Source organism: Tachypleus tridentatus, chromosome 1, assembly GCF_004210375.1.
Source record: "Tachypleus tridentatus isolate NWPU-2018 chromosome 1, ASM421037v1, whole genome shotgun sequence".
Lineage (NCBI taxonomy): Eukaryota > Metazoa > Arthropoda > Merostomata > Xiphosura > Limulidae > Tachypleus > Tachypleus tridentatus.
In genome coordinates, this window is record NC_134825.1 from 81,131,819 (window position 1) to 81,156,687 (window position 24,869).

The 24,869-nt window shown below is 31.1% G+C and overlaps 1 long non-coding RNA gene across 2 annotated transcripts in view; it reads left to right on the forward strand.

Moving 5' to 3' along the window:
* Positions 1-23,772, forward strand: part of LOC143253366 (uncharacterized) — a 32,975-nt gene extending 9,203 nt beyond the window's left edge. Inside the window, exons 3-5 of one of the 2 annotated variants that reach the window (XR_013029546.1) lie at positions 3,910-3,981; positions 18,198-18,284; positions 18,571-23,772. This is a non-coding gene — a long non-coding RNA (uncharacterized LOC143253366). The remainder of the gene's footprint in view (positions 1-3,909; positions 3,982-18,197; positions 18,285-18,570) is intronic. The other variant, XR_013029527.1, reaches the window with a different exon arrangement.
* Positions 23,773-24,869: the final 1,097 nt, after the last annotated feature.

Consider the following 24,869-nt stretch of genomic DNA (forward strand, 5'->3'; position numbering starts at 1 on the left):
GCAGACATTGCTGAACTTAGATTTACATCTATCAGATTTGCAGTCAAATAAAAAAAAAATTGCATGTATCATCTTTACTGCTGTTCTAACAAATCAAACTTCATTTAAAGATTTAGTTTTTTGAGTTTCCTTATAACTTAAGATAAGTTGCTAATGGTCGAAGAAGCTCTTTGGGAAAGCATTCCTTAAGATGGGAGAGTACAAGGTCAAGAAAAGGATAGTTTGTTCTATCATGTTGCCTATCATTAACTGTAGGGAACTACACATTCTTGAGGCATTATTGTTTAAGCTCTGTTTTGAGCTTACTTGGACAGAACTGTTAAAGCATGTATTACTGATGCAACTGCCTTGTATATCAAAGATGTAGTTGTGGCCCAGAAATTAACTCCATATAACTGTTTATGCAGTTAACATCCATTCATTCTCTGTAGCCAAAATAAGTTTTCTTTATTGACCTAATGTAATCAAAGGTTATTATAAGGAAAACAAATTTTACTTATTCACTTACATAGCAGTTGCAATTTTAGACTTTTTTATATTTGACTGCTGAAAAAAATAGTCACATGCAGTGTTCCCTCTAATTTATTCAATTAATTGGGGTGGGGGGATTTTTAAACTATCAGCCCTAATGGATCATAAGACTAGTGTGCTACTAGTTAGTTATTTGAGCTGTAGACTTATTGGCTGCCATGATCACTGAGGTCATCAGCATGTTGAGACTACTTGCAAATACTGTGAATGTGTGTGGCTGCAAAACTTGCATAGAAACAACACAGGTTGTATGTTTAAACAAGTACCTGGATTAATCCATTTGTAATGGGCTTGGTATAACATAATTTAGTTCGTCTACACATTTTCATATGTTAAATATTTGTACTATAACCTTTGATACAGCATATCACAAAATTTAGCAGCCTTTTTGTGAAGATTACATGTATATTGTTTACAAAAAATCAGATTTTTTAATAAAATATATTTTACTAAAGATTTGTTTGTGAAAATAGTCTGTTTCATTATTAGTCTGAGTGCAAAGTGATTTCATGTTATGATTAACCTGTTGACTGCCAAGTATTTCAGCTGTTACAATGCAACTTTAATGCTTCTTCATTTTGTTACTTTTTTATGATGCCATTTTGGATCGAAAGTGAAACAATTTGAAAGTAGGTCAAATGCATGTATGGTGCTTACATCTAGCATTAGGTATTATTGAGAACGAATTAACTCGTTCGTGGCACTGTGTTACTGATTGGCTTGGACGAGTTATCTCATCTACGGCACTGAATAGGTTAAAAAAGCTATTCTTCATCCCAAAAATCTCAAATTATTTGTATAATCTCTAAAACCTCCTAAATACATTTCAAGCATTTGTTTTCAGAAGACTATGTGCTTTATTTTCTGTACTCTATGTTGGGTTTGTCACTTAGCTAGCCTCATAGCTGTCATAAAAAATTATGAATTAAATATAAATTATGCTTTTCTCATGCTAGAATGACTACATATAACATGAAAATACAAATATTTAGTTGAAGTAGCTAAAGCCTCATAACACTATATATCTACATATATATTTATTTTTTATTATATTGAACTTCCAGTTATGCTTAGCTAACATTACATAACTTACAATAACACAGTGCATGTACACATGTTAATTATCCAGTAATATAAGACTGACGTTTAGTCTTCCCTGTCTTGGTTGTATTTTAATGGACTAGTATAATATTGTCACATTTCAATTATTATATATTACATATATGTGTATAGATTATTACTAATTAGAAATAAATTATTAAACTTCTTTTTCTTCAAATATAAAATAATAAATCGAAAGGTAAACTAAACAGTTATCTCTTCATGTTACAACCTTGGTGGTTACGAGACATAGGTTGCTAAGCCTTTTAAAATTTTCCATGTGGAGGATATAAAAAAAATTTAGATTTTATATGTATGGTTGAATAACTATTCTTATACCTTAGAATTCTACTATAATGTATTATGCTTAGTAACTAAATGTATTTAGATTTTAAAAAATATGAAACATCGAGCAGACTAACAAGGGAACCCTACCCCCTTGGAAACTTTGATAGAAAGAATGTGGTAGCCTTTTCACAGATTAAAATGGCTGAGAAAAACCACTCTGGGGACATTCTAAACTATTGATTGGTTATTACATGTCATTTTCTGTAGTAAGAGTACATAAGGGACCATTTAAAAAAATGGAAAGAGGTGAACAGGGTCACTGTGTTTGATTCAGCACATAAGCCATATCTCAGCAAAATTAAAAGAAAAGATACACGTTTTTTTTAACAATCTAGCTTGATAATATAAGTAATTATAATCCCTAATTTTTATGAAATTATAGACTTAGTATTTTGACATCATAAACATTTAATTTTAAACAGTGCTGCATTCAACATACTTCATGGGCCCAGCATTGCCAGGTGATTAAGGCACTCAACTCGTGACCTGAGTGTCATGCTCACCCTTTCAGCTGTAGAGTATTACAATGTGATTGTCAATCCCACTATTCAATAGTAAAAGAGTAGCCCAAGAGTTGGCAGTAGGTGGTGATAACTAGCTGCTTTCCTTCTGGTCTTACACTACTAAATTAGGGATGGCTAGTGCAGACAGCCCTCACGTAGCTTTGTGCAAAATACAGAAGCAAACAAACATACCACATTACTCACTAAAATCTATATTTAGATGTGTTCTTTTAACACGTAGTTTGAAATTAAGAAATTAACTCATATATAATATTAAAGTTTGAATTATAATCTACAGTTGGATTCTAAACTTCTTGACATAAATTCATAAAATGTTAATTCAATAAAATTTTGAATGCAAGATGACAAACGAGATGACATGGCCTTTGACCTGTCGCAAAAGGCCTAATCCTTGGAACAATAATTACATATTTAAATTTTGTATACTAGTAATACTTTAATTTATTTAAAAAAATAAAGGTTTTTGTGTTAAGAAAATTTAATCATACTAACAGGCAACATCTTTAGAAATTTTGCACGGTCTCATTATAATGTAAAATTTCCATGTAGGTGAAACTTTTTCTGATATAATAAAGATTTTTCTCAGTTAATATTACATGCAGTTATTTACTTCATGCATGTGAGAAGTGTTTACCTTCTAGTATAACTTCTGTAAGTAAAGATACTGCCAAAGTTTTTGAGTGAAACATACATTTCCAACTTTGTAACAAGTTACTTTGAAAACATGCATACAAGAAGGGTTATATTGTACACAAAGATGTTACTGCTATGAGAGCAGTAAATTATACAGGTTGTGATTTAGATCTTTCTGATACAACATATAATGGAGAAATATTTCTTGTGACCCTCTTTAAAGCATAAATTTTAGTTAGAAACAAGGTAGAGGTGAATGTTAAAAATACAATTTCTCATTTATGGTATAACTGGAGAAATCCACATCTTAAGGTGGCAAATTAGGCTTTGAAAACTGAGTTGGTCAGAAATTTAAATTTTTGTGTGTGTAAACCTATGTTAATTATATAGTATAACTTTCTCTTTGTTTATAAAGAGTCTAAAAGGTCCAAGAAATATTCAAGAAGTGCAGTATGAAATCAGCTTCATTTGTTTGATTGTTCTCTATATTATTGAAAATTTGAATAATTGAAGTTTCAGTGATCTTTGGAAAAAGATATCTAAACCTGTGGTATATTTAAACTTCTTTACACAGATTCTTGTTTTAGCATTTATTGGCAACTTTTCTCTGATTCATCTAAGTTTACAGAATGAAATTAAACTAGGAGTGTCTTTGTGTGTTCTATTATTCTTTATAATATAAATAAATGCATAGCATATAATTTGTCCTTTTGAATATAAATTCACGAAATTAATTTGTGTGTTTTTGTATGCTTCTATTTGGATTTTAAAGATTCAGAAGAACTCAGAAATGATGTTAAATCAAAAATATGGCTTACGTGTAGAAAGCATTTTTCACCAATTGGTAAGTTAGAACTGTAGTACTGGTAATAAATGTTAAGGATTTGCTGTATCTGTGTTTTAATTTGTGATAAGTAAATTATTTTTGGGTGTTACTTTTCCATACAATTGCCTCTTTCTAACTAGTTTGTATGAACAGTTCTGTAAGTTATTTGACCTCAGCAAGAGAGTGGTTAATTCAATTTCCATGTATAGTCTATAGAGGAGTGGTTTCTGAACATTTATCACTCATGATGTTCCAACCCTTTACCTTGATTTGTGTAACATCCATGCCACTACATGCAGTGTTTGTGTTTTAATGTTTTTAATTATTCTCTATTGGTAAAGTTGTAACACACAGTTTATAAACCACTTGAGAAAAACCATATTGATGGACAATGTTAATTTTTCTTCATGAGCATAACTTTCCTATTCAATAAATATAGATTTGATTCACATTATATATATTGGAATATATAACTAATGGTTATCATTACTCTCTATTCTTAACTAGGCTTTCTTTGTGTTTTGTCATACAAGAAACGTTCCATGCCTTTAAATATATATAACTTAAAACTGAAACATTTTTAGGATTTAAAAGAACAAAAAAAAATTTTTTTTAAATTCTCACATCTGTGGTCTGTTCTTAAGTTGTAAAAGGGTGTGAACAAAATGCAGATGAAATGGCAGTTTTTTGGCATGCCACTCAACTACACTGTAAATTCCAAAGGAGAAAAACAGATGACAATCAAAGTTAAGAATTAGTGTCATGCTATGTTTAACTGCAGATGGAAATAAATTACCACCATATGTCATATTAAACAGGAAAAACATTGCCAAAAGAAAATGTTGCAAAAATGTAATAGTTTGTGCACAAAAACATGCATGGATGACATCAGAGTTAAAATAAGAGTGGTTGGGATGTGTATGCCAGCCTGGTGCATTATTAAAGCAACAGAGCATGCTTATAATGAATGCATTTCGTGGCCATCTCTCTGATAAAATCAAGAGTAGGTTAAGGAACAAAACCAGTGATCTGGTGATAATGTCTGGTGGATTGAGAAGTCGGTTACAACCTCTTGATATGTCCATTAATAAGTTATTCAAAGATCATACCCGTAAGCATTATGATGCTTAGCTGAATAAAGACAATCATACTTTGACACCGAGTGGTATAATAAAAAGGGTTTTGGCATTAATAATAGTGGAGTGGATTTCAATAGCTTGGAAAGAAGTATCAGACAGTATTATTAGAAAATTGTTTTTAAAATGTTTATCCAATGTGTAAGATGGAACACAAGATGACATTCTTTGGGACAGTAGTGAATCAAGTGATGAAGATGCTTTAATTTCAGAATATAACAGTGAGTCAGAAGAAACATAAGAGTAGCATTCTGATTAAATAAATAAAGCAGGAAGAAACATTATTGTGATAAAAATTTAAAATTTTTTATATATTTTATATATTTAATTTTAAATACATTATTAACATTTTTATTCATTAATAAACTCTTAAAACATTTCTCCTTTCTAATTATCATCCAAATATTTTGTTCCTGAAAATCCCTTTTTAAAAGTGGGATGCATCTTAAATTCAAAGTAATATGGTATGTATGTAGTATTATATACTCTCAAAAAAAAAAACGCAAAAGGCAAAATATGAGACAAATTGTTAACAAGTTTATTCTGGGTAGTTCTGTATGACATGTGTGAAACTTTGCACATTCACTGCTGAACATCCAAAGTCTGCAAAGACGAAGTCCACGCTCACTAGGTGAAGTTTAACGTCACTCAACGTCAATAACAAGTATGCCCCCCGTGAGCATCAATAACTGCTTGGCATTTCCTGCCCATGGAAGCGATGAGATGACGAATCACACCCTGTGGAATGGCTGTCCACTCAGCCTGCAAAGCTGCTGCAAGCTGAGGTAGAGTCTGCGGTTGAGGTTGTCACCGTCGCAGATGTCGGTCCAATTCGTCCCAAAGATGTTTGATGGGGTTTAAATCTGGTGATCTGGAGGGCCAGGGAAGAACGTTGATGTTGTGGTGTCTCAAGAAGACAGTGGTGAGTCGGGCTGTGTGAGGATGGGCGTTGTCATGTTGAAAAACGTCGTTGACGTTCATCATGATGGGTTGCACATGGGGCCTAAGAATCTCGTCGACGTATCGTTGAGCCGTAAGATTCCCTCAAATGTGCAAAAGGTCTGTTCTGGCATTGTAGGCGATGGCAGCCCACATCATGACGCTGCCACCACCAAATCTGTCAACATCCTGCACACAGTTTGCTGCAAAACGTTCACCTCGGCGACGGTAAACACGGGTCCTTCCATCCTGCCTACGAAGCATAAAACGTGATTCATCGCTGAACCAAACATGCCTCCATCGTCGATGAGGCCATACCCGAAGTGCCCGAGTCCACTGCAGCCATGCTTGACGATGTTGCTGGGTGAGGATGACGCCTCTGACTGGACATCGAGGTCGGATTCCTGCATCTCGTAGATGGTTGCGTACGGTCTGATCAGAAATCCCACGCAGCCCTGGTATGGTTGAGGCAGTAGACGTCACAGTGGTGGTCCTATCTCGAAGGTGATGTAACCGGATGTTGCAATCTTGTGCGGGCGTGGTCACACAAGGTCTGCCAGATTGTGGACGGTCACAAGTTGATCCATGTTGTTGGTGACGATTCCATAGCCTTGTGATGGTGCTTGGGTGGACATTCACAGCTCTGGCAACATCTGATTGAGATTTGCCTGCTTTCAAGCGACCAATGGCGTTGTTGCGTTGTGCTTCAGTCAGTCTTGGAGTAACTGTATTGCATGTCGGTGGCTTAACACTGAGCTATGAAAACCGAGAACCCATCACTTTTATAGGGATTTTGTACGTTTTGCACTTGCAGAACATGCAGATCTCTCAAACAAATTTATTGGACACGCATGCGTTTTAGTGAAAAATCCGATGTTTTCCTCCGTTTTCAAAGTGCACAACTTTTATTGTCATTTTGGTCTGACAATCAGTGCCTTAACACGTGTAACATCACATACTCTGAGCTTGTAACGTTATTACATATATTTCTCTTTAACAAAAATATCCCTTTTGCGTTTCTTGTTTTGAAGAGTATATTTCATAACATGGAAACTGCCTAGCCAAAACAAGACTGTGTGTGTGCAATATAAATTAGTGTAAATAAGTGACTAAAACTATTTCATTGTTATTGTTTATCAAACCTTTTGAGAAAAATACCAGTATTTCTTTGAATTATGTATAAATAATGATTGAGTTAACACAGCTGCAATGATTTTTGTTTTTGCCTATTTCTTAAATGGACACTGAGTATAACATTGTGTTTTAAATGTGATGTTTATTTTGTAAAATAAACAAATTCTAGTTTGTTTATTAGCTTTACCAGTTTATCATGACAAACATGGGACTGTTAAGTTTTTTCCTTCAAATGGATGTATTGAGCAGTATTTTTTAATAACTCTTGTTTCTCAGTGCTAGCTAACTGTATCAACTAGTTCTTATTTCACAATACAGGTGAACTCTTCTATGCCATTTTAACATATAAGCGTGCAACACCCAGAAACTTCTATTATGTAAATTATTTTTAGTTTCTTTCTTAATTACTAAAGCAATAGCATAAAAATGCTTAATATATCCAATTGCTTCAGGATAGCACAATGCTATCTGGTCTGCAGATTTGTGAAAGGACTACACAATTAAAAGAAGTGTGTGTTTTGACCTGTGCTAAACTCCTCCAATATATAAATCAAATCAGTTGAAATGCTTCAAAAGTTTTCAATGAATTAGTGCTTCTTCTTTAATGTTAAAATTTGCCTCCGACAATGAATTAAACCTTTACATCATTCTTTATGTTCTCTACTGAAATTTATTTTCAGTGAAGAAATGAAAACTTCACCAGTAAATTACCAGCTGGTCTTCCTAATAATAATGAATAATATATTGTGATAATATAATCATGCTATTCAATCTCTTGAAGTATTTTTGGCTATTAGTGGCATGTAAAATGATTTATATTGAAACTTATTTGTTTCTGTTTCAATGTCCAAATTGTCAATGTTCCCATTCAGTGTTTGGATTCAGTCAGATATTTTGGTATTTTATTTTAAAATATCATGCCTTGAAAGCTCAAAATAAGAAAGTTATTTACTCTTTTGCATGTCAGTTGTCAGTAATATCCTTGAGATAAACCACTCCTATTACATACTTACAGAACATACATTTCACCATGTCTCATTTATTGGCTTTCTGTTCATTCAAACTTTTATCACCACTTACAAGCTCTTGAACATCATACTCTTAAGAATTGCTTTTCATGTTAAATTACCTATAACTGATTAATTTTTCCATGGATCCCCACCCAATATATTCAAGGATGTTTTCTCTATTAAAATACTATTTTTTTTAATTATATTTCCATTCCAATCTCAATAACTTGCAAGGCATTAACTACAGCTGATAATTTATATGTTGTCACTTCACTCCAATGATTTCAGTTATAATGGGGCCTGGTGATTAAGGCTCTTGATTCACAGTAGGAGGGTCATGGGTATAAATCCTCCTCAGTGGACATGCTCTGATACATTCAGCCATTATTATGGTTATGAAATGTGAATCATCTGTAATACATAAAGTTTCTAAGGCAAACATTCTCAATATTGTAATCTGAATACATTATATTTGGTTAAGAACATAATGTTAAAATTTTTTCAACAATTAACTAACACATTCTTATGTAAACTGTTATTCCTAAAAAGCCATGATAAAAAAGTTGTTCTGTCCACAATGCACCTTTGGATTACAATATTTTTCATCTAGCTATGATTTTATAATTGGTATATTTCATCCAGTTATATTACTGTGTTGTAATGTTCTCTTAAATTATCATGTTATTAAATATCCAGTCAAAATCAACATTACAATTATTCTTTCCAATTTTCCCTTCCCAAAACAAAAGTGAATACTTATACCTCTTGATTGGGTCTGTGGTAATAATTTAAAATTAAATATCTGATAAATTCATAACTGATAACATATAGAAATAACTTTTGGTTTTGAGTCAGAAAATAAGCAAGGCATGAAAAGTTTGCTTATTTTGTAGGAAGAAATTTCACCAATCTATAAGCATCATTTTATCATAAAAACTTTGTGAAATGCCAACTTGGGTTAATAATTTTATTTTTATTACCAACATGGTACAAATGTTTGAAATTGTCTTGGCACATGATCAAGTTCCTTTACTCATTTTTTTGTTTCTGGAAAAACCATCAAATTTTACTGTTCAACAGGTAACTTTCTGACTGTTTAATTTATATTTTCATAAATGTTTATCAGTCGTAATTGTTGTGCCAAATTATGTAATAAAATAATTACTACACAACAGAAAATAGCTGGATGTAACTTGTAAAATTCATGTTGAATAAAATATGATTTTCAAATTGATATTTTCCTTGTATCAATTTGGTGTCCTGCTTTTAAATGAGAGATGTCACTATTAAAAATTCATAAACAAGTAAAAAGTCAATTACTCTCCATTGAAACCACAAACTTAAAACATACCATAGTAATGCTTGTTTTAGAAACAGAAACTTGTATCACTGCTTGATTAAACATTTAACTTGACATCCCAACATCAGCAAAAAAATAACCATTTGGAAAAAACTTATAACAAAACACAACATTCCATTACTTACCAAATTTATTTAAAAACCAGGTACAAAACTAAAGACCATACTATGTAGAAACTACACTGACAAACACAACACCAACATTATTAATAAAATATAATGCCATAACTTCTATATTGGTGAAATAAGCAGAAAAATGGAAGTTAGATTCAAAGAACACAAAAAAACACCTTCACACATTTTTGAACACTACACATCAAACACAATATAACCATAGAAAACACCCAGATACTAAGTAGGAAAACAAACAAAATATCAAAGAACTTATGGAACAACCAAAATAAAAATTAAACCAATACAAAGAAAGAACTTTATACCTATATACTAATTTATAACCTAAAATCTAACTGCAATGTCCCCTACAATCCCATACCCATTTATACTCTTCTCCCTAAGACATGTGCTCAGTTGCAAACTCTCTCTTTGTTAACCTGATGATGACCTAAGAAGGTCGAAACATTGTTCTCTGCTTTATTAGTGAAAATGTTAATATCCATACTGGCCATCCTAAGATATATTTAAATATTTGGTTCAAACAACACTCACTTTCCATATTAACCCTTTATTTCTGTTTGTTGTTAGAAAGTAAAATAAGTCACACTTATGTAGCCACAATTTTTTAAATTCTGACTTACATTTTAAATGCAATGATAAAAAAAAAACATATGGTAAGCAGCCAAACTTATAATACGAACAAGAAATATTCTTATCCTGAAGTGGCTGCTTTGTAGGCACACATATAATTCAACATGGTTACTTAACATACACCCAACATACAACAATTATGGTAGCCATCGTTTTCTGTAAAGAACATAATTTCTATATTACAAAAATAAATTATGGTCGTCAGACAACGACCTGTTCACTTTTTACTGAGCTGTACTTGCTACTAATAGTAATAGTCGTATTAACAACATATCACAAAATATAACTTCAATATAATAAGACCAATACTTTTATCTTACTTTTTGGAAAAACGATAGCTTCAAATCAATAATTACTGCAATTTTAATACCATTGAACTTTTCATTAAAATGTCTGGAAACCATTCTCTGTTTTGGTCATATTTGCATGCTACATGTTTCCCAATTTAGCAGAATAGAAAATACACCGTGAAAATTACCAACACTCATTCTCTACTATTTTATGAATTACAAGCCACTAGATGGTGAGATATTATTTAAAAAAAAAAGTATTTTTTCTCTTGGAAACATTATACACGCAATAAATTTATAAAAGTTAGTAGGTTTAACACCATGAATATTGTATGCTACAAGCATAGATTTCCTGTAAAGACTTCATTTACTTAAGTAATATTATTTAGAAAAACATAAGAAATACATTTCTTAAATAATAAAGATGAAGTAGACAAAACACAAGCATTTGACTAACATTTTCGAAATTCACATTTCTCCTTCAACGAAGTCTGAAAATAGTAAATAAACTAGTTTTTAATGACATTGCAGTTGTAATTAATACATATCTTTGTAACACTATATTCTTGCATATATTCATTGCAATTAATAAAAAGAACATTAATTCCCTTCTACTGTGAAAATTTAAAACTGACAAACAACCAATAAATGAAATATTCTTTGATAGGTTGTTCAGGCAGAGTATTCATGATAAAACTTTGTAGAATGGATGGTGACTACCTATTGTGGAAACACAAGTGTAGAGGATGACGTTTCGAAAGTCTTCTGCTTTTTGTCTTCAGGCAGAAGAAACGTCGTCCTCTACTCTTGCCGTCCATTCTACAAAGTGTCATCAATAAACAAAATAGTTAGCTCTAAAGATCGTAGATGGCAGAAACGTTCCGATTTCATATTACTTTTCTACTTAATAAATGCCATAGAAAAACAACAACAAAGTTACAACCAACCACAGAATATAACTTCAAATTAACGCCAATATTTTTATCTTAGTCCATGAAAGCGGAAGCGAAACAATAACTTTCTTCATAAAAAAAATTGAAGGTTTTTAAATGTTCCAAAAATGTTTTTTAATAAAACACAAAAGTTCTTTGTTTTCTTCAGACTTGTGTGTTACAGCTTTCATAATTTAAATAAGTTAATATAAGCACAAAAATTGATGGTGGAAAAGAACAATTTTCATTTTATACCATTTTGTCAATCACTCGTCATTATAAGCATAACAAGATGGAAAGTAAGAAAAAAAAAGAAGTTACTTTTTTTGTCAGATTTTATTATGCACACTATAAATACATGAGCTTAACACCACAGATTTTTCCTATTACACGTATATATTTATTTAAAAGATTTAATTTACCTAAATATTACTTCAGAAAACAAGTGTAAAATGAAATACAGTTCTTCAATAATTAAGACGAAGCCCATTGACAAAACACAAAATATTTATACAAAAGATCAATAAATATCTTTTAAACATTTTTTTGCATATTTATTATAAAAAATTAAAATTATGATAAAAAACCATTAACATAAAATAGTTACCTTTCAATACAGAGGTATTGAAAATACCTCTTGGTTTTTGTTAAAGAAAGCTGTAATGTTTTTCCAATTTTATAGTTTGCCGAATAGTAGATAACACACAAAAAGAAAACAAATATTTTGCTTTCAAGCCAAATAACCAGCATTATGCAAATTATTTGTAATGATGTTTTACACATATTTGAAATACTTTAATTCAGTCATGATTTTAATACCATCAAATTATTGTGCATTTATTAATTAACTCAAAATTATTTCACTCATCATGATCTCTTGATGACATACAAAGGAGGTTACAGACTATGAAGAAGACTCAACATTTTTAGTAAGTTTTAAAACTCATTTAACTCAGTTTCAAGCAATTCAGAATTATAAAGTACTCTAAGCAATTAGTTTGTGTCAATGTAACAGTCGTTCTCAATAGCTAGATGATCAATATCATTTTGTTTCCTGAAGTTGACTCTTGGCAATGTAGAAGTTGTTTTGCAAAATATACTCATTGTTTTACTAAACTCGGCATAAATCTGATTATATTTTATCTCCAATAATTAACAAATAAACCATTATAACGTGTGGACGTGTTTTTAAACTACAATATCTTGATCTATCTTGCAGTCAACATCAGTGCCCTTTCATTTGCAGCATAGTGGTTGTTTGTAAGAAAATATTGAAATGGACATTGTAGCCAGAAATTTATTAAAAATAATAACGAAGTGAAACATTCAACCAGAAATGATCTTATTATAGAGCTGGGCAGTTAACTTGCTTAATCAAAAGTATGATAACATCATCAACTGATCAAACTTAGTGTTTCCACTCGTTACTGTTTTCAGTTATTTCAAATACTATTATTATAATTTCCCATTGTGTTAAATGAATTAATGTTGGCTGCATTAATTTATGTGCATCACAACTCATGACAGTAGTTAATTAATCAATGTCACTATTTCGAATTTTTTACTATTTTTCATTATTAAAATCACTTAAAGTGTAAAGATTAATTGATTAGCAATTTGCATATAGAGACTAGAGAGGATATTTTGGTTACAAATTGTGTTTTATTTATTTCCAACCTTATCTACTTTGTATTTATTACATCTGTGTGTTTTCTGAGTGAAATTTTTACTTATTTGCCCATATGTGATATGACGAGTTGATCATAATTTGAGATGCATGCAGTGATGTAGTTAGTTGATTGTTCTGCTCAGATTGTGGGTAACAAATAAGGAGTGCTTCATTCTTTTAAGCATCCATTCAACCTTCGTTCTTTCTTTATTTTCATTTAACTTTGGATAAAATTATACTGCCATGCAGTGTCCAAAAGATAATATTAGAAATAAATTTTAAAAAATGTATGATATTAAAACAGAATGAAAATGAAGTCAACCATAAGTATTTAGATAACAAATACAGTGATATAATTAGCATAAATTTCACCTTAACATTACATTCAGTTTAGAAACATGCTTTGTCTTTGTTTTATTCATTTTCAATTTTATTTGTTTTATATTATATTTATATTGTTATTGAATAACACTTAGTTGATACTGTCATGCAGAACAGAAAAATGAAATTAACACAGAAAAGAAGTAAGGTGTTGATATTTAAAATAAAACCATGTTTGAGCAATGAGTGGCAGCAAATTTGTAAAGCACAGCCCAAGCCTTATGTTCAATGGTGAATTTCACAAAAAAACAAGTTTTTAATACAAGTACAAGAAAGTTACTAAACTGTGCAAAATAAAATAGAAATTGTGAAGCCAGGACAATTATCATCACTGGAAACTTTACTAATTGCATGGAAGGTAATACAGTTTGAAATTTAATTTCAGATGAAATAGAAGACATTGTAAACAGTATTAGTATACGTTGCAACTTCAAACTAATGCTGAATAAAAGTTTCTTTATTATGAGGATAATAAAAGAATTATTTATAATTTCATTCATATATTACAGTGAAACAAAATTACTTAAAACTAGAATTAGGCTTATATATTAGTATTTCTTAAGATATATCCAATATTTAAGTCTATTTGGAATAAATGCAAGATAGTTCTTGGGAATTAAAAGGTCCGAATATTAGAATTTATCAAAGATCTTTTGAATAAATATTAAAGTATTTGAAATAAATGCAAAATAATTTGACCCTTTAGAATTAGAGCTGAATAATTGTATTAATATGAAGTATATTATACAGGTACAAAATATTGTAAATAACTTATACAGTGCTGATTATTTAGCTTCCAAACAACTGTAAGAAAACTAATTTAACTTTGTTTTTTGTGTCATCTATTATATAGAAAACCATTTTTGAAATTGGAAAAGCATTTTTGTCATCTTTTGATGAGAATCTTAACTTTAATAAAATTGGATAGTTTATTGCCATCTGCTATCATGAAAGGTAACTATTTTATGTTATTGGTTGTTCATGATAATTTTAAGTTTTAATAATAATAATTATTTTCATTAATTTCAATTAACATGCACAACAAAACAGTGTTATAAGGATATATATTAACTCCTAATATAGATCATTAAACACTAGTTACTATTGTGATATTCACTGAAGCAAAAATAATTGTACTTCCAAACATTTGAACCTTATGAAAAAATGTTTTGTGTTTTCCCAACTGCCTTCATCCTCATTATGGAAAAATGTATTTCTTTTTATCCTTTTTTTTTTTTAATAATAACGTTTTGATAAATGTTTACATGATATTTACACTTGTAACATGAAAAACCTGTGGTGTTAATCTTATATAATTATTTTATATTTATTGGTGTAAAATGTTTCAGAAGGAAATATAACTTATTCTTAAATACCTGCCATATAGTGATTATAATAGTAATATGATTATAATAGTAATATGATTATAATAGTAATATGATTAACTTTTGGTAAGAAGTGAGAATTTGTTCTTTTTGACTGTAAATGTTGTGCTTACATTAAGTTAGGAAAGTTGTAGTGCATTAGTATACCCACAGTAATTAAACCCATTAAATTCATAGGTTAATAAAGATGCTAAACAGATGTGAATAAGAGGCTGCTTAAATAGAAGCCATTTTCAGCTGGTACACAAATTATTCTTTTTTGATGGCATATATATTTCAAAGGGAATATATCCTCTATAAAAAGTATTAACATTCAGCACAGCTAACAGTGGGTTTAATAAGTGAAGAGTAAATATGGCAAATATGCCAACTTCTTTCTAAAAGCTATATATTTATTGTGAAATTATTTTGGGCCATTTCTTCATCTTCATTTTCTCAAAGAACCAAATTCCCTGTACATAAATTAACATCATTTAGCCTAACCCATAGCCATTATTTTAATTCTTTTCAGACAAAGGTAACTCATATTACCAACTTATTTCTAAAACCTATGTAGTTATTGTGAAAATTAAGGGATTAAATTATTTTAGGATACTTGTTTCTCTAAACAGTTTTAAAGGCCACATTCTTGTACTTTGTATGTGGTTGTAAGTAGTGAGTTTGATCTGTTTGTAATTAATTTTTAACTCATTTAAGTACCTTGTTAATCCATGCAAATGATACTTATTCAGTAACTGGTTATATATATGTATGTATATATGTTGAAGAACCCCTAGATTATAGCCATAGACAAAGTGTTAAGTGTTGATAGTGTGGTAGACCAAGGCCAAGAAGCCTTTGATATTGAAAACTCTGAGGATGATCAACAACTTTACTGTCTATGGAGACAGAGAAACAATCTGAGTGAATCATATGTACAGTGTAGCCAATGTAAAGACTGATTTCTCCCTGTTTGTGTTGGTAACAAAAGCAATATGAACACCCAAGTAATTTCTTAATGTTTTTGTCTTCTCTACAAGAAGAAAACAAACACAAGGGAACAGAATTTCTTTTTGTACCGTGTAAAATTCATCCAAAGGAAACTCTTACAAGAATATGATAAGAAGTCTGCTGATAGGGACGATGAAGACTATCAGAGTTGTCTGAGTAAATCAAACATACAGTAGTTGGAATCAGTACCAGTCTCTACAGACAGTCTTAAAGAATGTTATACTGTAGGTTAATTCCATGATGAAACAATGGCAAGAATGTTAAATTTAGGTAAAGACACTAATGGAAATGTTTCAGACAGTTGTTCATTGAAATTCAGTGTCAAAAGGAGGAATGGGATAAAATTAAGCTTGAGAAAAGGGAAGTCTACTGTGTTTTAAAGAAATGATGGACTGACATAATTATTAAAGTAAATAAATTTTGTCTTTTGTACTTGAAATACAGAAGAAAAAAAGCTGTTTACTGGCATGCAACAGCAGTGCAAATTTGAAGGGTGCACATAGTCTAGTCTTTCAATTTAAAAGAAGTAAAAAACAAAATCAGCATGAGATGATTGTATTGTTGGATGTTACTGGTATAATTGACCTTAAAACCATACAGGAGTTCATAAGGCACACAACATGGCAAGAGAGGAAAAGATCATATCTAAAAAATCAGTTTGGTATAATGAAATCCATGACCCTTTTAACAAAGGAGTTTGCTGCTGTAGATACAGAACAGATTGAGGTAATCTAAATATTGTCAAGTCAATTGGAATAATTTAGAAAATTTCAAGTTGAAAAATCTTGGAAAACAGTTTTGATGAAAATGAATACATGGATTGCTGGGTACTGCAAAAACACCGTGATGAAAGGAACTGAACCTTATCTCAACGGTACATGCCTATATATAAAGCACAAACATTTCTCAATTTTTTGTCAACATACTGTATATAATGAAGACGTTCAGTCATACAAAAATGGTTACCATCAGCTTGGATACAACTGGATCTGTAGTTTGGAAACCTAAGGATTGTAGGCAAAACATTATTGACTATGCTCTTTGTATTTTAAAACAGTCCACAAAAATGAGCAGAGTTTTTGTAGCTGAGATGCTAAATACTATTTAACATTGATTAAACATTTAACCTGTTTTTTTTTTCAATGACTGCAAGCTTTGCCTTAATTTTCAAAAAGATGGACTTCAGCTGGACACTAATCCATGCCTGTACACTAGCCTTTAGTCAAGTAAATTTACAGTAGTAGTTTAAAAATGCTTTTTTGTTTTTAGAGCCAGATACCCTGCAGTTTTACTGTGCAAAACATGTGTGCAGCACACGTGATCAAGCTATACAGCATGAGGGCCACGAAAGCAATTGTTTTTATATTCATTTGCTTTGATGGAGAATGCAGTCAACATGGAGGATATCTGTGCACAACTGAGAAGAATGACATATAATTTTACTATCAAAGGGGAAACCAGTGAATAAAAAATGTGTAACTGTGCTGCAAAAGTCATTTTCTGATCAAAGAATACAGATTCCAAGTGACTGCAAGTTACTTGGAAGAGTTCACCTATAAAGGAAATCATCAAAAAAGGTTTGATATTTGAAGAAAGTATGGATAAACTGTTTCCTCAGTCAAGAAGAGAATAAAACACTCAAAGGAAAGAAAACACGAAAGGCAGAGCACAAGTTCCACTTGCACAACATGGTGTGGGAAAGGAAAACTTAGAAAAGAACTATAACACTGTATAACACTTGAACACTTGAGAGTCTGTCGTATCATATTCATGATTGGAGTTTTAAAGAGCGTGATGCTCAGAAAAGCAGAAAATCCATATATCTGCACTTCTGAAGTTTCCAGAAAAGAATGGATCAAAGGAAAAATCAAGTGGTTGAAAGGCTTTGATTGATTCCAAAGCAGAACTGCATGGGCTGCATTTGGCAGTGAAGAGGACTGTATTGTCTGCTTCTTAACTACCTGCAAACAACAAGGGTGGACCACAATTGCAATAACCCCTCCTGTGCCTAATCAAAATGTTTTAGAGCTTCAAATACCACTGAAGTGGGATGAGTAGAATTTTTATAATGTTTGATAAAAATGCAAGTTAACATTTGTTTAATTGTTCACTATATATACAATCATGACATCAACAGCTCAATTTTAGTAATATGAAGTTGATTCTATAGTTATAATACACAGCATAAAGAATTTACAACTAAACATAAATGTGTTATTTAAATAGTTTTTCTATCTTTTATAGATGTTATGATTTTGCTGAAATCTGAGAAGTGATGAATGTTTGGATATTGCCTTAGGCATGACACATTTTTCTATGTAAAAAGAAAGAGTAAGAAGGCTATGAAATAATATATCCATAGTATTAAATCAGAAGTGAGAGTAAAACTCGCTGTATAAATCAAACAGTTTATTCTGAAATTTTAATCCTGAGAAGTTCCTTTTGATTTTGAAAATATTACTCTGCTTTATAAAATACTGTAAGAACCAAAAGTATTAATATATTATTGAAGATCATTTTACAGAATTGAAAATTTCAATTTTCTTTTCTGCAATTGGTATAACTGAAAGTCTCTGTATGCATGCAACTGCAAGAACTCAATATTTTCTGTCTACAGACAAGGAAACAAAGCCTGCAACTGGAGAAGGACTTCATCAAGAGACAGTTTGATTGTGGTCTACCATTCATGTTGTTTATCACAATCATGAGCATGTCAACAGATGAATTCTTGTACTCCACATCAAGCCCTGCAGACCTTCCATTAATACTTTGTTCTTGTTAAAAGGAAGAGATTAATTTATTGGCTTACCACATTTTTACCTGTTGTCTTTTATGTGTGTACTTATTCCTGTTTGTTTCAAAAATTTGAATTCATAACAAAATGAAAGTTACTTACAATTAAATCTACTTCCTAATGAAATACCAAGCAACATTTCTTTTGAAAAATTGACAGAATAATGTTTTCAACAAGTGTTATTATATATATAAATGAGAGAAATAGCTTCAAAACCATTATTATATTAGTTTTTAATAGTCCCTTGGTGCGACAGGTTAAGTTTTCAAATTTAGAATGCTTGAATTAGGGGTTCGATTCTCCTTGGTTGACACAGCAGGTAGTTCAATGAGGCTTTGCTATGAGAAAACATACATGATCATTACTAGACAATTAAAATCAGCACTGTAAAACAGTAATGAACTTCCTATAAGCTTAATATTATTTTATAAAATCTTGCCATTCAATCAAGCACTGTTGAATAATTGATTGAGATAGGATAAGGCAAGATGGATGCAGCTGTTTTGCTTAAACATTGCTGCTACATGATTGGTCCCCTGTATGATTCATCTGATTAATATAGTTGTTTCTACAGGCAAATTCTCTTTGACAGAACCAGTAAGGATTCCACTGAAAAACCAAGGATGTTTCTTCCTGAATTGCAAGATGGCTTTACAAATAATTTTTGAACAATGAAATATTGTTGTAACCTCACCAAGATTATCCCTCTTCACTACTGCATTGTTTATAGCTGAATGTCTCATTTTTGTGGAATGTTTGACTGCCGGTTTTCTTCCTCTGGCTTCAGTGGTAAAAATGTTTGATATATTGTTTTTTCACTGTTTCCATCAATTTATAATGGAATAGGTTTTTGTGCCAAACTTCATGATTTTGTAACAGTAAAAAACAGTAAAAAATTCTCCTGTATTGATTTTCTGCTGAAGATTAGCTATGAATATAATCATAGCTGAAAGTAACTGGATGATATTATCATTAGTGTTGATGATCTTCTTGCTACAACTCTGTCTCTTGTGTCCTTGTACAAAATGTCTCCAGTCTAGTTTGACAGCTTTTGTGGTATTTATATTCTTTGCAAGAAAATCACCCTTCACTAGTAGGTCAGCAAGATTGAACTTCCAAATCTTTTCGTCACTTTTGTTAACAATTTTGTTAATGGACTATTTAATATCTTTGCTGCTGCAAGTACAAAGTTTTTGTACTTTATGAGATATATCAAGTTTATATTCTTGACAATAGAAGCACAAATCTTGACTGAATGCTTAAACATAGGACCATGTAAGATATAACAGTAAACTAAATGAGAAGTTATCCTGTTTGAATTGTAAAATGTAAAAAATAGTCATAAAATTATAATTTGAGGATTACTATGCAGTCTAGAAATATTTCTGTTTTTAATAATGACTTAAACAATGGCCTTAAAATGATTACATCTTAAGGATTAGTGCAGTGTATCCCAAACTTTCTCAGTTCACAGCACTGTTAGTGTCTCAGCAATTTTTTCATGGCACCCCTAGACAAAAAGAAAAATCTAACAGTTCCATTTATTAAGTAGTTAGGTCCAAACAACTTAATATTTATAAGTATTTATGTTGTAACAACTTAGTAGCCGTTTGAAAGAATAATACACATAAATTGAAAGTAAAAACAAAATTTTTATTTCATTTTTAAATAACCACAATTACTAATGGGATGTGTGTGCCTGTTGGGTACTGCACAGCTTCTCAAACCTTGGAATCAGATTGGACACAGCCTCCCTCATTTCCTGTTCCACATTGATTTTTTTGTGCAGTACTTGCTTTTCATCACAGCAACTGCTGAAAACACATATGTAGACATATGACATCACAAATAGAATTAGGATTCGCTGAACTTTAACACTTAGTAATGGATATTCATCTTTTACAGATATTCAAAACTCATTTAGTTCCATGCTACCAAATTTTGTTTTTAAAGTCTTGTCACAAGACAGCTCAATAAGAGTTTCTTCTTCTGCAGAGATAAATTCAGAAAGGGGCCTTAGCCTTGAATTGGTCTTGGATCTATGCAAACTTCTCCATATCTTCTGGAAGGTAGTTTTCAAACCAGTCATTGAGCTGTGTTAGGTGCTTCTCAAAAACAATTTTAGTTCGTGAGTCAAACCAACTTCAATGGATGTAACAAACTGCTGCAATAGGGGGGAAAACGTCTTTGCCACCATCATCATAAATCATTTTTTTTTCTTTATAGTAGTAAGTTGTTTCTGAAGGCTGAAACCTTCTGTGGGAGTTTCAGAATTTGCATCTTGTTTCCCTTCAGAGAGGGATTCAACGGTTTCAGTTTTTTGAAGAAATCATGCAGGTATACTAATTTTGATCAAATATCAGTATCCAAGAAGTTTTCAGCACATCTGTGTTCTTCTTCTTCAAGGTAAGAGTAAAGTTCCTGTTGTAATTCGAACACATGTGACAGTTCATTCTCACAAGAGAGCCATAACAAGCTACAGTAGTACAACAAAGATGTGTGCTCTGATCCCATATCCTCACACAGATTTTTTTTTAAACCTTGCCTTCTGTGGCCTAGTTTTTAGAAAGTTCACCACTTTCAATACACATTCCAGTACTAGGTTCAGTGAAGAACTCAGGTGCTTTGATGCAAGGGCTTTCCTGTGGATTATCCAGTGAGTCCACAGTGCATCAAGAGCTTTGCTTCATATGAGTGCCTGCAATCCTCCATAACAGCTGGGCATAGAGCGACCACCACCAGCACAGATGCCAATGCACTTTGTCCAGTCTAAGTTGTTTTCACACATAAAAATGTCAAGGATCTCAAACAAGTATTGAGCCTTTTTACCTGCAGTGATACTTTTATAAAAGAGAAGGTCTTCCACAATTTTGTCATTATCCACGAACTGTGTGTAGCAAATCAAATGAGCATCCTTGTTACTATCTGGTGCCTCATCTAGCTGTAATCCAAATTTCTTCCCTTTCATTTTTTCAGTTAGCTAATCATTGAAGTCTTTGTCCATGTTTTAGATTCTGTGATTGATAGTATTGTTAGATAAAGGCACCTTTGAAAGCAGTCTTTCCAGAGATTTATCAACCATAATGTTCACCATATCCACTGCAGCTAGTAAAATCAGTTTTTCTGTGATAGTGTGAGGCTTTTTACATTTTGCGACTCTATACACCACCTTGTAGGATGTTAGCAAAGCATTGCTTGGTATTGATACTTGTTCCAAAAATTTACCGTTTTGTTCTTTCAATTCTTTTAACTTTCTTGTAAAATAATCATGGGATTTACTATCCATGTTTCAATGATTGGTTTCTAAGTGGCATTTTAATTTACTTGTAAACATGCATTCTGGATCCAAAACTTTTAGTCATAATATACACTACAGATACTCTTCATGATTAATATTTACAGAAGTAAAACTAAAATCTAGATAACTATCATCATATTTCTGTTTCTTCACAACTTTACCACTGGTCTGTGGTTCCCTATCTTTTCTTCACTCCCACACTTCTTATTAATGGAAAAATCTTTTTCCATATTTATGTGCAAAAACTAAAAATCAACAAAATAATTCACTGAACTTTGCTAGACCTCGCAGACACTAGATCACAACACTCTTCAGTTATTTCAATTACTGATGGACCCGGAGAGTCGACAGTTATTTATATACAAAATCTAAGAAATAAGAAAGTTTTGAGAAGTTACTGGTGTAGTTGAAAGTACAAGTAAACAAAAATGTATCTCATACATTCGAGAATGTCATCAAAAGGAGTGTAATGCAATCTAATGTTAAAACTGTGAACTACCTCAAGCTAGTAGTTCGAGTGGTGTCTGACAGATGTCTACATCGCTGTATTTCCCTAGAAAATTTGAAATATTCTGCAGCACACAGTTTGGGAACAACTGGATTAGTGTACTCTAATCCAGAAATATTCCTTTCTTACAATTGTATGACATGAACATTGGCTTCACTGCTGTGTTAGTTCATGACATATCCATTCTTTCAATAATACTGTAAAATTGGTAAAGCTTTCATTACATTTTTCTTAACATAAAAAACAAAATGTAGTCTTTTATTGGTAGTAGAAGCTAGCTGTATGTAAGAAATTTTAATTTATGATCTTAATTTTCAAACTCTATAGTGTATTTTCTAAGATTTTAGTCTTTATTTACCTTTAATGAGGTGCATGTGATCTATTAATTTTTCATGTTTTAGTTTCACATGAATTAAAAGTTTCAATATTTATGAGTAATTTCTTAAAATACATTTTCCTCATATCTTTCTTGACAGAGGTATTCTCTACACACCTTTATCTAGTGTGGTATAGTATTCATGTCCTGTGTTATCAAATCATAATTACTTTAGGTTTTAGTTTGGATTTAATGTCTCTATTTATATGGCAGCATATAAGTTCTACCGTTGTAAAATAATTGAAAGGGATGAAATTCATAAATGAACCCATACAAAAACTTAAGAGAGACTGGAAACATGCCTGAGGTCTTAGTGTCTGTCTCTTCCACAGGAGTGAAATTTGTTGATACCTCTACTAAGGTATGATATCTAAAACACAATTTCAAAACATCAGCACTTTGGAACAACGAAAACATTTTCTCATATAGTAGTTCTTATTGCAGAGTAAAAAACTTCCTTTAATTTCTAATTTGTTTTCACTTCAGAGACCCACCAATGATCCAGAATGTTGTTTTATGTCCACCTAGTAACTACAGTTACTATTTTGTTTGATTAATGATTAAAATATTGAAGAAATTTGTTGAAAAGTCATTTCCCTGTGGATGAAGGTAATTCTTTTCTCTATTAAGTAGTTGTATTTTGTAGTACATCTTGGTTTTTATGCAATCAAATAGAAGTTCAAATTAAGAGCATGTTTAAACGAACTTTGAGTAGTTATTAGTGAAATATACTCTCTTGGAAAAGTGTTCTGTCAGTAAAATCTAAAAAAAAAAATGAAGAAGTTTATGATTTGTAAATAAATATAACATTTATTGGTTTTTATTAAAAACATACAATGAAAATCATACACTTTCTTTCATGTGCTTTTTTGATTTTTCCTGCACACTTTTTATACTTATTTATATCAAATATTTAACATATTTTCCCCTTAGCAAAACATTTGTGAACATCAAATTCAAAACATTTACTGTGCATATCAAGACCCAGAAGACCTCAGTCATTCAGCTTGTATTGTCAAAGAACACCAGACCAACTTTTATTGTTGTCATTGATATATTGGTTGATTTCCTGTTTGCTGCCAAGTTAAAGATGTTCTTACTGACATCAACACTGGAGCACCCAACACAAAGCTGTCTATGAAAAAAACAATCACTTTGTAGGTTGAAACCAATATCCTTGAGTGACTGTTCCTGTGAAATTTTAAACTTAAAGCATTTATGAATTAAAATATTTTCTATTATATTACCAATGTTTTTAATTAAAAATGTTCCTTCTTCTTGCAGTTACAGCACTTACATACACAGGGACACATCTTTTTTTTATTATTATAGATAAACACAACAGTTTAATTCAAACTTCATCATCATCTAATAATTATTTTAAAATAAATCATTATTTTTAAGTTTTTTTTTTTGTTAAAAACAAGTATACAGAAAACATCTCTTGCATTATTAAAAGGTGTGAAGCTCTAAGAAAGAAATGACAATTTCTGAGGTTCTTTGACCATTACATAAGTAAACACGAATGTTATAGTGCAAAGGCACTGAAAGGTTCCAGAATTAAGCAGTGACATGTACAGTTTGGACAACAGAACATTAGCAATTTTATTATTTTTAAACATTCCATATTAGTAAAGCAGCAGATTTGTTTGAATTAAATAGTGCAATATTTTCAGATGTCTAATAAATCAACCAAGACATTTGAAAAAGTATTTGTGCCCTTGAACTACCAACCATTAATCTTAATATCTGAAATGTACATATTTTATTTTTAAACTTATTGAATTATTCAATGATAAATGTTATAGAATAGAACCCATTTAATGGGTTCAATATTGCTGAAGTAGATATTTTTAGGGGAAATCTTCACAGTGAAATAATGATAGATACATTTTAAATATACATATGTAAAACTTATCAGCACTTCTGATCAGTTCTTA